The 13,393-nt window shown below is 44.1% G+C and overlaps 1 protein-coding gene across 2 annotated transcripts in view; it reads right to left on the bottom strand.

The window, feature by feature from the left end:
- Positions 1–13,393, bottom strand: part of LOC138513092 (tyrosine-protein phosphatase non-receptor type substrate 1-like) — a 360,255-nt gene that overhangs the window by 268,220 nt on the left and 78,642 nt on the right. The window lies entirely within an intron of this gene.

Below are 13,393 nucleotides of genomic sequence, written 5' to 3'. Positions count from 1 at the left end.
TAATCAATTTCTTTTATAAGGTTCAAAGACTATTGTTTATTAATGTGTTTATTCATTTATAGTGCACGCCGGGGACGAAGGCATAAGGGGGCAGAGCAGGTTACAGAGTTACATATAAAAGTATAAAATATACACAATACATAATATATAAAATGTGCAGCTATATACATGAGAGTGTGTCATCGAGGTACATATATACAAAAGGTTGATTAATTAGTGGCTGTTTTTTATTTAGGTGAAATACAATAGAGTGAGGTACCAGAAAACATACTAGGCGGTCAGCAGTCTAGAGAGTGCAACCACTTCTTGACATATGTTATAAAGTAATGGAAGGGAGATATGGCTCTTAACGAGTCAGGGATGGAGTTCCATAGTTGCACGGCCAGGATTGGAAAGCTGGCACCTCCAGTATTTTTAAGTTTGAACTTGGGGATTCTGAGACTATTGGATTGTGCTTTTCTGATGGGACGTGTTGAGGTGTGTTTGGAGAATCTGTCCGTGAGGTATAGAGGGGCCTTGTTGGACAGGCATTTGTGAGTGAGGTTGAGTGATTTGAGCTTAATTCTGTCACTTATGGAAAGCCAGTTAGTATCACATCTCACATGGGAGATGTGTTGGGATTTGGGTATGCCTAGAGCTGCTCTTAGGGTGTTATTCTGGATTGTCTGTAATTTAGTGGTGTTGCGTTTGCTGGTGCCTAAGTATAAGGCATTGCAGAAGTCCACTTTGGAGAGGATTAAGGCTCTATCAATTGCCGTGGACAGGAATGGTTTGCATGCATAAATCAGTTTGCAAGTATAGTTAGTGGCAGATACTGTGGCGCTGATTTGTTTATTAAGGTTGAGACCTGAGTTTAGGTAGAAACCCAAGGTCTTGACCTCGTGAGAAACTTTGATCTTAATACCATCAATGAGGATAGAGTTATAGAGGGTGGATAGGTTAGTCCTTTTTTTAGAAGACCCAACGATTAGGAGCTCCGTCTTTTCATTGTTGAGGCACAGGCTGTGGGTGGCCATCTATGTTTGTATAATTAGATAAATGTTATTGATCATGATTGTGTCTCTGTCGTGGTCACCTAGGATGGGGATGAGAATCTGGGTGTCGTCAGCATAGTTGGTAAATGAGACACCCAGATTGTCAAGTATCTCAAACTGGGGCTTTGTAAAGATATTATATAGGGTTGGGGGGATGCAGGAGCCTTGAGGTGCCCTGTATGTAATAGGTACTGGGTCTGCTGCAGCGATAGGAGAGAAGACTTGCATGGACCTGTTGTCCAGGAATGAGCTTATCCAGGTGGTGGCTGCCTTAGAGAAGTGAGCAGCTGTTTTGAGGTGATTGCACAGGACATTATGGTCTACGAGGTCGAACGCAGTGAGCAGATCCAATAGGAGAAGGATGGAGGCTTTGCCTTCATCTTTCCGGTCGTCTAATTGATTCTTTAGGTCTATGAGGGTTGTCTCTGTCTCATGTCTGGGCCTGAAACCTGATTGACGTGTACCTAGTAGGTTGTTGATTTCCAGGTAGGCTTGAATCTGGAGGTAAGCAGCTTTGTCAAGGATTTTGAGAAGAAAGGGTATGGTTGTGATTGGCCTAATATTGGTGGGAATATTACGATCTAGATTAGGTTTTTTTTAGTAAGGGTAGTACCCAGGCATCCTTGGGTTTGGTGGGTACTGAGCAAGATTTGAAGGAGGTGTTGATAAAAGTGGAGATGAACGGAGCCATGTTTCTTGCAGCTTCTTTAATGATGGGCGCTGGGCAGGTGTCCTCCAGGCATTTCAACAGTTTTAGGGAGGAGATTATTTTCTTAGCCTCAGCGGTTGAGATGGAGTTGAATTTAAATTGGTGACTGGGTCTGGTTTGTTTTGAGAATGTTTCTTGCAGAATGGCTTCTTGTGTTTCCAAGGCAATCTTACGTATGGTGGCTTTTTTGGCATTAATTTTTCCTTGGAGTAAGGTCATTCAATTACAGAGGGCATTTTGGATGTCTGTACACCAGGATTTATTTTTGATGCATGAGCCCCTAGGCTTGACCAGGGTTTCTAATTCCCTTAGGATAGTGAAGATTTCTCTAGTGTTTGAATTGGCTTTTTCAATTCTATCATTAAAGGTGTCTTTTTTTGTTTGAATGATTTCCTTTTTGTACTTGACAGCCAGTGATGTGAGAAGGAGCTTATTCTGGGCTGTTGTTTTGTTTTCCATTTGTTCTCAGCAAGTCTTTTCTCGATGCGTAGGGCTTTTAGGCTGGGAGTAAACCACTTGTTTAGGTGAGCCATGGGTTTCTCTTAGCTGAGTTTAAGTAGTGCAATGGTATCAATGGCTGCGTTGATGGTATTATTGTACAAGTCAACTAGATCACTGGGGCTGGAGAGTGGGTTCACAGGGTTGGTGATGGGTTGTAGCAGGGGCAGGAGGTTGGTGACTGTGATGTTTTTTCTGTTTCTAGTTAGGGCTGTGGGGGCTATGGGTCTAGCCGAGTGGTTTGAGGACTGTCTTGGATGGTGAATGAGATCAGGTTGTGATCTGTCCACACGCAAGGTTCAGAGTTTGTTATGGATGACAGGCAGTTTATGTCTGCGATCCAATCCAAGGTGCAGCCTTTAGTATGGGTGGGTCCGTTGTTCCTGAGGGTGAGGCCTGCTTCTGTGATGACATTGGATAAGATGCTAGCATTTGTGTCGTTCAGGTCATTCAGACCTAGATTGAAATCTCCGAGAGGGATAGTTTGGGAGTTGGGTTTGGTATTGGTGTTGAGAAGAGTTGTTATGTCTTCTTCAAAAGTCCCTAGTGATCCTGGGGGACGGTATATCAGATGCATGGAAACAGTATGGTAGGTAGATAGTTGTAGTTTGACTGATAGCAGTTTGGCGGAATGAGAGGGGGTAGGTTCCATTTCTCTCACATCGAGGCTGGATTTACAAATGAAAGGTAAGCCTCCTCCTTTAGAGTTTTCTCTATCTTTTCTAATAATGGTGAAGTTGTCAGGGATAGCTAGGGAGAGGGTGTTTCCAGCTGCTTTATGGATCCAGGTCTCTGTGACGGCAAGGAAGTTGAGCTGGTTAGTTGTAATGATGTCCGCGATTTCAGTGGGGTGGTCTACTAGAGATCTAGCATTGATGAGTGCGCTGATAATTTTGTGGGGTTCCTTGTTTATTTTGTTGGTGGGTGGTTTTTACGGGGGTGGTGACTAGTGCAGAAGTTACAACGTTAAAATGATCGAACCATAGCTAACAACAGCCGGATGTTGAAAGTACAGTCCTATAGCATGATGGTGATAACATTTCAATATGAGACATGATACTAGACAAACAACCAATATTGCACATAAAGATATTGACTAATAGTCACATTGCAAAAAGAAGGCCGAATTAAACATAATTGTCAGCACTTCCTAAATAGCAAACATAATTCTTTGGTTTTACAAAAGCTAGAATTGATACATGAACTGTGACTGAAACCAGACAATGCAATACCGTATAGAGATATTAGTGAAGATTGTGCAAGAAAAGACCCTCTATGGGAACAGACCAGATAAAACAAAATTAAACAATTAAGATGTATGTAAAAACCAGCAATATACATACGAAAAGACCTTACTATGTTAACCAGATATCCAGAATAGAAAAATCTGGTAAAAAAACAATGAAAAAGTGTTCATTACTAAAAGCCTAGCAGTTCAATCAATGTGTTTACCATGCTGGGCGCCATGGGATAGGAAGGATCTACATTTCTAATAGCCCTCATGTGCTGGAGCACCCTCAATTAGAGCTTTCCAATGTTGATACCAACATGCCATTTGTTACAAGGGCAAGTAAGTACATAAACCATGTGAGCGGTATTACAAGTGATCATTGACATAATCTTGATGTCCAAAGTCAAAACAGAGTGACAATAACTGGTGGTATTGATGGTATGTTGACATGCCTTACATTTCATACACTTAAAGAAACCAGAGGTGTTTTTGTTTAACCAACATTCGCCCTGTGTGACGACAATGGGCTTCATGTAACTGGACACTAAATTGTCTTTCAAGGATGCAGATTTCCAAAAGGTGATGTTGATTTTATCAACCAAATCTTCATCCAATTTGAGCACATGCCAATGTTTATTATTTATGCGATGGATATTTTTGGACCCATTACCATAAGTTAAAATTAGGCGTGTGTCATTGTTTTCTTGATCAGGTTACTAAATAGAATTGGATGTGAGGAGAGAAGTACAATCTTTTTCTTTGGCTTTGTGTAAGCTCTCTCAAGAATTTTTTGGGCATAACTGTCATGATGCCTACCCCCGGAGCACCAGGCCAGGCCCAGCACCCCCGGGAGCAGGCATCATGCCCCCGGGTAAAAGCCCAGCGGCCCTTTATAGGGGCTCTTTGGACTCTGTCCTGGCGCCGTTGGCGCCGTTGGCTCATTTTGGACATCAGTCCTGGCGCCATAGGCGCCAGGCTCATAAGGGGAAGTGTTTGGTGCACTTACCTGAAGCAGACCATGCTGCACACTCACCTGATGCAGACCATGCTGCATGAAGAACCAAGCCAAATGAGGCTTAGGAGGGACTATTTTTCTGAAGGAACTATTTAGTTACTCGGGTGGGGCTGTGGAAGAATACTCACCTGGGACTTCTTCCAAGGCTATTTAAGCCACGCCCGGACAGCCACACGTGCTTCGCGTTGTTCTGCATCCCAGCAGCTGAACGCTCACCGTGTCTGCTCCTGCACCTGGACTCCAGCCACTCCCACCTCGAACCTGGAACACCTGTAAGGAAAGAAGAGAAGAGAAAGGTGAAAACCAAGAACTTATTCAACCTTCTTACCTGCATCCGGAATCTTCACTCCAGCATTCCTGAAGGAAGACTTCCATTTAAGAGCACCGCGTTGCTCGCTGCAGTGCTGCGCTTCACTCACCTGTTCCCGAGACGCCGCCCGGCTCCATCGCGGCTCTCAGCACCGGTCGCCACGTCTCTGCACCTAGGGGAGAGAAGAAGAGACAAAAGGTGAGCAAGGGAGCACAAGAGGAAAGCTGAATTTTCAGCCATATTACTTACCGGCTTTTCTTGGTGAACCATTCCACATCTCGGGTCAGCGCCGCATCTTTGGCAGGTACCGCACCCCGGCCCCTATGGGGAAAGGACAAAAGACATTACTGGGGAATTATAAAGACATTTAGAGGGGTCGCCCTCATCACTAACTCACCTGATTTTACCACCAGCAATTAAACCCCTCAACTCATCGCCTTTGTTCTGCACCTGAAATAAAGGACAGATCACAGATTAGGAAAAAACAACATAAAAGGAGGCTCACACTTGAACTTTGCATCTTCATACTTACGGCTCATCGCTCAGAATAGTCAAGTGGATTTGCCAGCGCTATTCTGAAAACCAGTGCAGTAACTGGATGAACGCGCGCCCCTGGACCAGAAGCAGGATGGAGAGTTCATCCTTCCAAACCATAAGGTGAGCTTAAACCGGGGGGTTTTGGAGGAAGTCAGAGAAGAACGAAGAGGGAAAGGGGGGAGCAAGCACACTATTCAGCAGACAGTTAATCCCCTTTCCCATCTGCAGAAGGATATTCCTACGGGCCAGACAAGCAAGATTTGGGGGTCCTGTTGAATCGGTGGTCCGAATTCTGTGCATCACGCTTGTAGAGGCCACAGCAACCCAGACCAGACCAGCGCCTCCGTGGGAGCCAGTTGAGCGTTACAATAACCACGATTCAAAAACCTGTTAGCCATGCGAGTACATTAATTGTCAAAACTTTGCATATCAGAGCAATTCCTCTGGATCAATATGAATTCCCTGTAGGGTTTGCTCCATTGCAAGGCTGTCGGGTGGTTACTAGTGGCATGCAATGGTATCCTGGAACTAGTAGGTTTTCGATGTATCCTGTAGTAAGTTCACCTTGTGCCACTGTAACAAGAATATCCAAAAAAGTGATAGCAGTCTTGTTGTGGCTTTCAGTGAATATTAGGTTCAATTGGTTTGCATTAAGAATATTAACAAAGTCCAACCATTCTGTAGTGGTACCGTCCCAGATGATGAATGAATCATCAATGTATCTGAGCCAAATGGCTATTTTGTCTGTGTAAGTACTGTTCGTCGGGTGCCATACCACAGATTTTTCCCACCATCACATAGTCAAATTGGCATAAACAGGCACGAATGTGGTGCCCATGGCTGTTCCCTGTAATTGGATATAAAACTCTTTGTTGAATACAAAGATATTGTTAGTCAAACAGAGAGAAATCATCTCCAGAATCATTTTGCTATGCTGCAGGTAATTCATGGATCTCGTGTGTAAGAAGTATTCACAAGCATGTAGACCATCAACATGTCTGATGGACGTGTAAAGAGACACCACATTTAGTGTGGCCTATAAAAAAGTGGATTCCCAAGGTATGCCATCTATTTTGTTAAGGAAATCTTTGGTATCTCTCAAATATGAGGGAAGTGATGTAACAAAAGAGACTGAGGTTTCATCCACCAGTTTCAAGATATTTTCAAGCAGGGCTCCACAAAGAGTGACAATGGGTCTACCTGGTGGTTTTCTCATGCTTTTATGCAATTTAGGTAAACAATAAATGGTAGGTATTGTGGAAAATCTGGGTTGGAGCAATGTGCACATGTCTTCATCTAGAATTCCTTTTGTTTGCCATACTTTAAGAAGATCGGAGAGCTTAACATTCATATCTTCAGAAGGATCACCTTCCAATTTAGCATAACATGCTCTGTCAGAAAGTTGCCTTTCAGCTTCAGAAATGTAGTCATGTTGATTCATTATGACTATGTTGGTCCCCTTGTCCGAGGGTTTAATAATGCAGTCAGAGAGTGAATTCAACCTTTTCAAAGTATTTTGTTGTTGAAGGCTCAAATTGTGTTTATAGTGTGAATTCTTCTTTCTGATCTTCTTCAGGTCGCTGATGACCAAGTCCTGAAAGCTTTCCATATGTCCTCCTGGATTGAACATTGGGTTCAATCTAGATTTAGACTTAAGTTTTCTTAACTCTGCCAATCTGTGTGGATGTGTTGTCATGATGTGATTGACATTTGCATTTGAAGTGTATGAGATCTGTGAGGGTTATAGGTCAAAGATTTGAATCAAAAGGTTCGAAATACAATAGGGTCAAATCAAAAGGACCAGAAACAAAAGGTTAGACATTTTTTTTTTTTTTTTGGGAGCGTGGGGGGGTAAAAACCACTTTTTTTACATATAGTGAAACCCCCCAAAAAATATATAATAAGATTTTTTTTCAAACCTTTTGTTTTCTGTCCTATTGACTCAACCCTATTGCATTCGAACCTTTTGTATTCGGACCTTTGACCGGACACCATCTGTGAGAACTTGCATATCTTAAATGGGCACTGATGTATGTCTGAGCAATGGTTCCTTAGGTTTCGATTTAGGCGGATACAGAGCAACTATTTTTTTAAGTCTCACTTCCGCATCTACTTATCAAAATCAATTCTCATTTCTGTATAGTCATAAGGAGCAGTAGGGCAAAAATGTAAGCCAAATGTGAGTATTGTAAGTTCATCTGAAGAAAAGGAGTGTGATGAGAGGTTAACTATTGACATATCAGGCAACTCCATATCTGTTTTTATAATTTATTTGTCCCAGTGACTTGTCCGTGTCTGATGTGCTTGAGGCGATGGCCCCCCCTTGCTTTTTTCTTCCTCTTTGGCCCTTGGTTTTACCCCGACCTTTGCCTCTGTTTTTTTTGTTGCTGTTGTTTCTGCCATCTATGCCCAACAGTATCATCCCTCTAAAAAATTCAGTTTTCTTGGAGGTTGCTCGTTTTTGCTTTCCATCCTGTAAATTTCAGGGGATGATGGATCGGACTGTGCCGGTTTCGCAGGTATGGGTTAACTCGTAGGACATTTTTGTCGAACAGTGTCAAATCGTTTGGCAAACATAAACACCCTTCCCCTCTCATAATCATCTTTGTCACAAATTAATTTCCTCTGTTTCCTTAGTTTGAGATCATCTTCAAACGTCTTGTACCCTTTTTCCATGTTAGTGCGGATCAGTTGACCTTATGTGCTTGTCTGTTCGTGCATATTTAACTAGGATGTTCAAAAAGGTGACAGAACATGTGTTGCTCGATTCACCCCATTCTTGTAACATGGCAGGATCCTGCTCTTCAAACGATGGTGTAGTAAGAATGCGTAGGCCTCTAGGGATTCTGCCCACATAAATATAATTCTGAAGGGAGTGTTCTTCCCACCACTTACTGATTTCCCTTTTCTGTAGTCTCTCCAACTCTCTCAGTAGTTTGACTTCATTGTTATCTGAAACCTCCTGAACTACACCATTTTCTATGATGTTACTGGTAATGGATTGTATTTCACTGAACAAAGAAATGGCCAATATATATATACACACACACACTGCTGCGTTATACATGGGTGACTACAATGCATGCCACTCACTGCATTCACAGCCAAAACACACAAGCATAAACCGGACTAAAGCTGCTAACAGCACATCACATCTCTCTTGTGCTTTTTCCAGCTCAGTCCTACCAACTTACCCTACCCTCTTGCTTTTCAGATCTGCCAGAGCGCTCCTGCCTGCAGAAAGCACAACAAACTATCTTGAAAATCAGAACTATCTTGAATAAATCAAGAGAGAAAATGGAAGAATAAGAATAACATCATATTTTCAGTTCGATGTGAGATGAAGAAAGTGCTTCTATACTGAAGCATCCAGCATAACCTCTATGTTGACAGCGACAAAAGAGACAATACCAGCAGCAGCTGGAAGGAGAAGAAACAGGAACTGGTCCTGGCGCTGATGCCTACACTTACGGCTTCAGAACTGTTCAAGAAACAAAAAACCTAAGACATTGGACTGTGGGTAAAGATTTTAGGTTGAAACCACGGATCGAGTAGTGGGGAGGGCTTATTATCTGATTCGCACGCAGTTTCTTTTTTTGCAAAGTCAAACAGGCTCGCCTGGCCTGTCTGAACTGATGCACAGCTTGAAAATGCAAGAAGCTGTCTTTGACAATCCTGCAATAGCTATATGGAGCAGGAGAAAACTGTCTTGGGGATGTCTACAAGCTGCATTGGATGGCAGCATGTTAGATAAAATAATATCCCATTACAAAATGGCTCTGGAACCTAGCAAGGTCAGGGATTCCTTTGATGGTAAGTTGGCCTGCAAGAGATGCCCCTTTAAGATGACCATTCTGAAAAGACTTCCGACATATTCCTTTCCAACCAGAGGGAGTCAGACACATGACAGGAACAAGTGGATATATGACCTAGACTTCCATGTTTTTCTCCAACATGGACCTAATCTATATGTTAATGCCATGGTGCTGGAGCAACAAGACTTTCAACCTGGCATCCAACCTGGTACATCCAATGCTTCTATGCTTATCCCAGAGAAACACCCGAAAGGGAAGGAACTGCTCAACAGGAGTGAAGAAAACGTTCCTACCGATCAAGGTCCATGGACGGATCCTGAAACTGTGTCTTCAGACCTGCAAATCAATGAGAACATGTTTTCTGAAGGAGAGTCCTTCATGTGTATGTCCGACATTGTCAACATTGATGCCATATGGCTAGTGCTGGCAGCAATAATAGTGAAGAATCAATAACTGTCGTAGAGAGCCAACAGCAGGCTAAAGAAACCATACCTCGAGTTGATGCATTGAATCTGATTTAGGATTCAGACGATGTAATGTTTTCAGATTGTTATGTAAATGTAGCTTGTGCATCTAATACAGTTTGTCGTAATTCACCGTCTTTCTTGAATGCTAGAGAAGGCAATAACCTGAATTAAATGTTTCTGGGAACAAGGAGAGACCACCTCTAAGAAGAAGACAATGATCTAAGGGAATATCATAACATAATTTCTTATTTTTTAGGTAATGTGACAGAGCAGGGAGCAAACAGAAGTGATACGCAACAGTGCATACATGAGAATGTGAGATTGCATTTGAGTTTGTGAATACACACACACAACACTTTGAGTAGTGACTAGATACATTTAGTTTTTAAGTATAGCTGAACTACCTAAGACATATGTAGAGCTATTAGATGATTAGTAAACCCTACAAGGGGAGAGAACTTAATTTGATCAAGAGTCGCTTGAAAGCTCTAATGGATGTAGATTGTTTGATATGATTCAGATCACTCCGCCATTTCATGGCATCTCAAGGGTAAATGTCATGTAGCAGGGCCCATTCTGCCCAGAAGGGGGGCATATAAGCGCATGAGATGCCATTTCATGTCAGCATTTCCTCATTCCTCTAAACCTGAAAGAAAGTAAGAGACAACTGGCCTATACCTGAGGCCTGAAGTATTCTAATGACAGGGTATGGTGCATAAAGTTCTTAGTTGCTGTTGCTAAATGCTTAATGCTAAATGCATCAAAAAGTGGCTTGCATGAACAGGAAAGTGCTACACACTGAAAGATGACCTAAATTAGTTTGCTTCACCTTAGCAATACATACCTGGTATAAATGTGGATCAACTCTGAAGGACTGTAGAATGTGCTGCATTTCCTGAAAGAGGTGGCAGTTCGGTGGTCTGAAGTGTGGAAGAAGCAGAGAGGTACGGCCTGTGAGAAAGCGAGTCGCAGTAAAAGCAGAGCAGAATTTCCTGTCAGCTGGCTCGGCTGATGTGCGACGTGAGTGCCGTTAGGTTTACAGAAGCTCTTTTCCATGCAACACGGCTCCCTTAAAGGATAGTTCCGGGACTTTTTTTTTATTGTCCCTACGGTTCGGCCATGTTTTTTTAAGCATAACTCGGTAGATCGTAGAAAACTTTCCTATGGACCTTACCCGACTTTTCGTCCATTATCGCACTCGAAATCAGCCGCCATTTTCTGATAATCCTATCATTTCCCCCCATCGCCCTGGCTCACCTGCTTTTGCGGCACTAAATCAAATCCCCCGCCCCTGAGCCTGACATCAGCAGACGCGTACCGCCCATTTCCCAACGCCAAAGCACGTTTCGTGTCAACAATCGCTGCGCCTCAGCTAATGAAGTGTCGCCATGGAAATGGCAGGACGCCTCTTTCCTCAATAAGTATAAACACACCGTTTCACAACACACAGCAGCAGATTTTCGATTCCATTACTCTCTCTGTTTTACTTTGAGTATTCTGTGACTCGTTTCTGTGCTCTGGTCAGCTACCTTTGCCGCTTCTAGGCCTTGTGAACACCTGTACCATCTCTGTAAATTATTTTACTTTCTTTACCACACAATGGCTACAATAATGCCGTATATGTACGAGCCCGAGTACACCGAGGAAGAACTACTGGAAAGGCAAGCACGCGAAAACGATGGGGATTCGGACGGCAGTTGGGAGGACCAGTCAACGGATGAAGAGCCTGGACCATGTCGCATGGACGGCGTCTCCACCTGGTGCACGTGCAATCGGTGCGAGCTAATGCCAACTGAGGAGGAGAACTGCTGCTGCCGTGAAAATTCCGGGTGCTTGGCCTACATTTCGGAAGGCGAGCCAAGTCCGCAATGCATCACCGAGCTGCCAGAGTTCAGGGAAGCCTGCCTCTCACGGACCGTGTTGAGGATGATGATGGTGCTTATGCACGAACTTCGCGGCACTGTTCGTCCGCGTAATCCGAGTAACGAGTAAGTATACTCTGGTTGTGATGTCAGTGATGCCACTACTATTTCATGGTCGTCTCCCACATATAAAATTACATCTACATATCATTCGAATGCATGTAAATTGGTTCCATATTGTGCATTTTCTAGATAGAATTTTTTTCAAAGCAGAATGACATTTTTTACCTGAATCGACAGTGATAAGAAAGTTTTGTCATTTTAATACAGTTTGCATCTTTCTTTTTCACAGGTGGTACAGGCTGGTGGCCTATCGTTGCTTCACTTGGTGGCTTCACGGGAGGCTCGGACACCGCGTTCGGAGAGTAATACCTGCCTGTGCGGTACTTGCCATTAGACAACATTTCCCCAGCGACAGTGGACAATATCGCGGATTTTCCCTGGATGTGCTGCAACCGGAACTTTACAATGTGTAATGTTTATTATTTATGTTCAATTGAAATTAAGATCTAAAATAAAACCCAACATATATTTTAACAATGGTTGTTTTGATTTTTTAAATGAATCTAGTGTGTCTCCATTGAATAGTCTTCCTGTGCCTTGTCTTGTCACACCACATGTCTCCGGCCAGCATCCTCCCTCACGCTGGCCGCCCACCTTCAATCCACATAACCGTTGAACCCATATGCAGCAGACATACATATGTTATTTTGCGGGTTGGCATCAAGCCGAGGCATCCAGGGTCTCCAGGGTGAACTGCACCCATATATTCTCCTGGGACGGTGAGGTATTTATAAACTCACCCCCCTGCCTTCCATGTACTAGATCCTGCAGCCTGCCTCTTACATGCAGTTAGATGGCCTCTCCTTGGTGAGGCCCTGCGGCAAACGAGTCTTGTCTGCACGACCACCGCCCCAATCCACCCCCCGCCCTATCAAAGGCAGTTCGCACCGGGGTACTTGTGCTGGCAAGTGGAGCTGTCAGGGAGCGATAAAGGCCAAGAGGTGCCAAAGACCATGTACACTTCAAAGTGGTCTATAGAGCATGGGTTGTTGTTCCCATGTCTACCTCCAGACCCCGTGTCTCCTGCCAAGCATCCCCCCTCACGCTGGACGGCCCCCTGCAATCCACATAAATGTGTCTCCATTCACGAGTCTTCCTGTGTCTTGTCTGCACGACCACCGCCCCAATCCACCCCCCGCCCTATCAAAGGCAGTTCGCACCGGGGTACTTGTGCTGGCAAGTGGAGCTGTCAGGGAGCGATAAAGGCCAAGAGGTGCCAAAGACCATGTACACTTCAAAGTGGTCTATAGAGCATGGGTTGTTGTTCCCATGTCTACCTCCAGACCCCGTGTCTCCTGCCAAGCATCCCCCCTCACGCTGGACGGCCCCCTGCAATCCACATAAGTGTGTCTCCATTCACGAGTCTTCCTGTGTCTTGTCTGCACGACCACCGCCCCAATCCACCCCCGCCCTATCAAAGGCAGTTCGCACCGGGGTACTTGTGCTGGCAAGTGGAGCTGTCAGGGAGTGATAAAAGCCAAGAGGTGCCAAAGACCGTGTACACTTCAAAGTGGTCTATAGAGCATGGGTTGTTGTTCCCATGTCTACCTCCAGACCCCGTGTCTCCTGCCAAGCATCCCCCCTCACGCTGGACGGCCCCCTGCAAACCGCATAATGCCACGACATATACACGTCATTCATTCACAAACACACCCCTGTTTCGAATTCTTTATAACCCACTTCATATTTCTAATGAGAACTTCTTTGCGCTTTGCTAGTCAACCCGTGAAGGTGCTGGTTATCCGCTCTTCGTCTCTGTGAACTTCCGTGACCACTTCGAGGAAACTCGTCA

Source organism: Ambystoma mexicanum, chromosome 12 (genome assembly GCF_040938575.1).
Source record: "Ambystoma mexicanum isolate Mex_15411 chromosome 12, UKY_AmexF1_1, whole genome shotgun sequence".
NCBI lineage: Eukaryota > Metazoa > Chordata > Amphibia > Caudata > Ambystomatidae > Ambystoma > Ambystoma mexicanum.
This window is presented reverse-complemented; position numbering and strand designations above follow the sequence as displayed.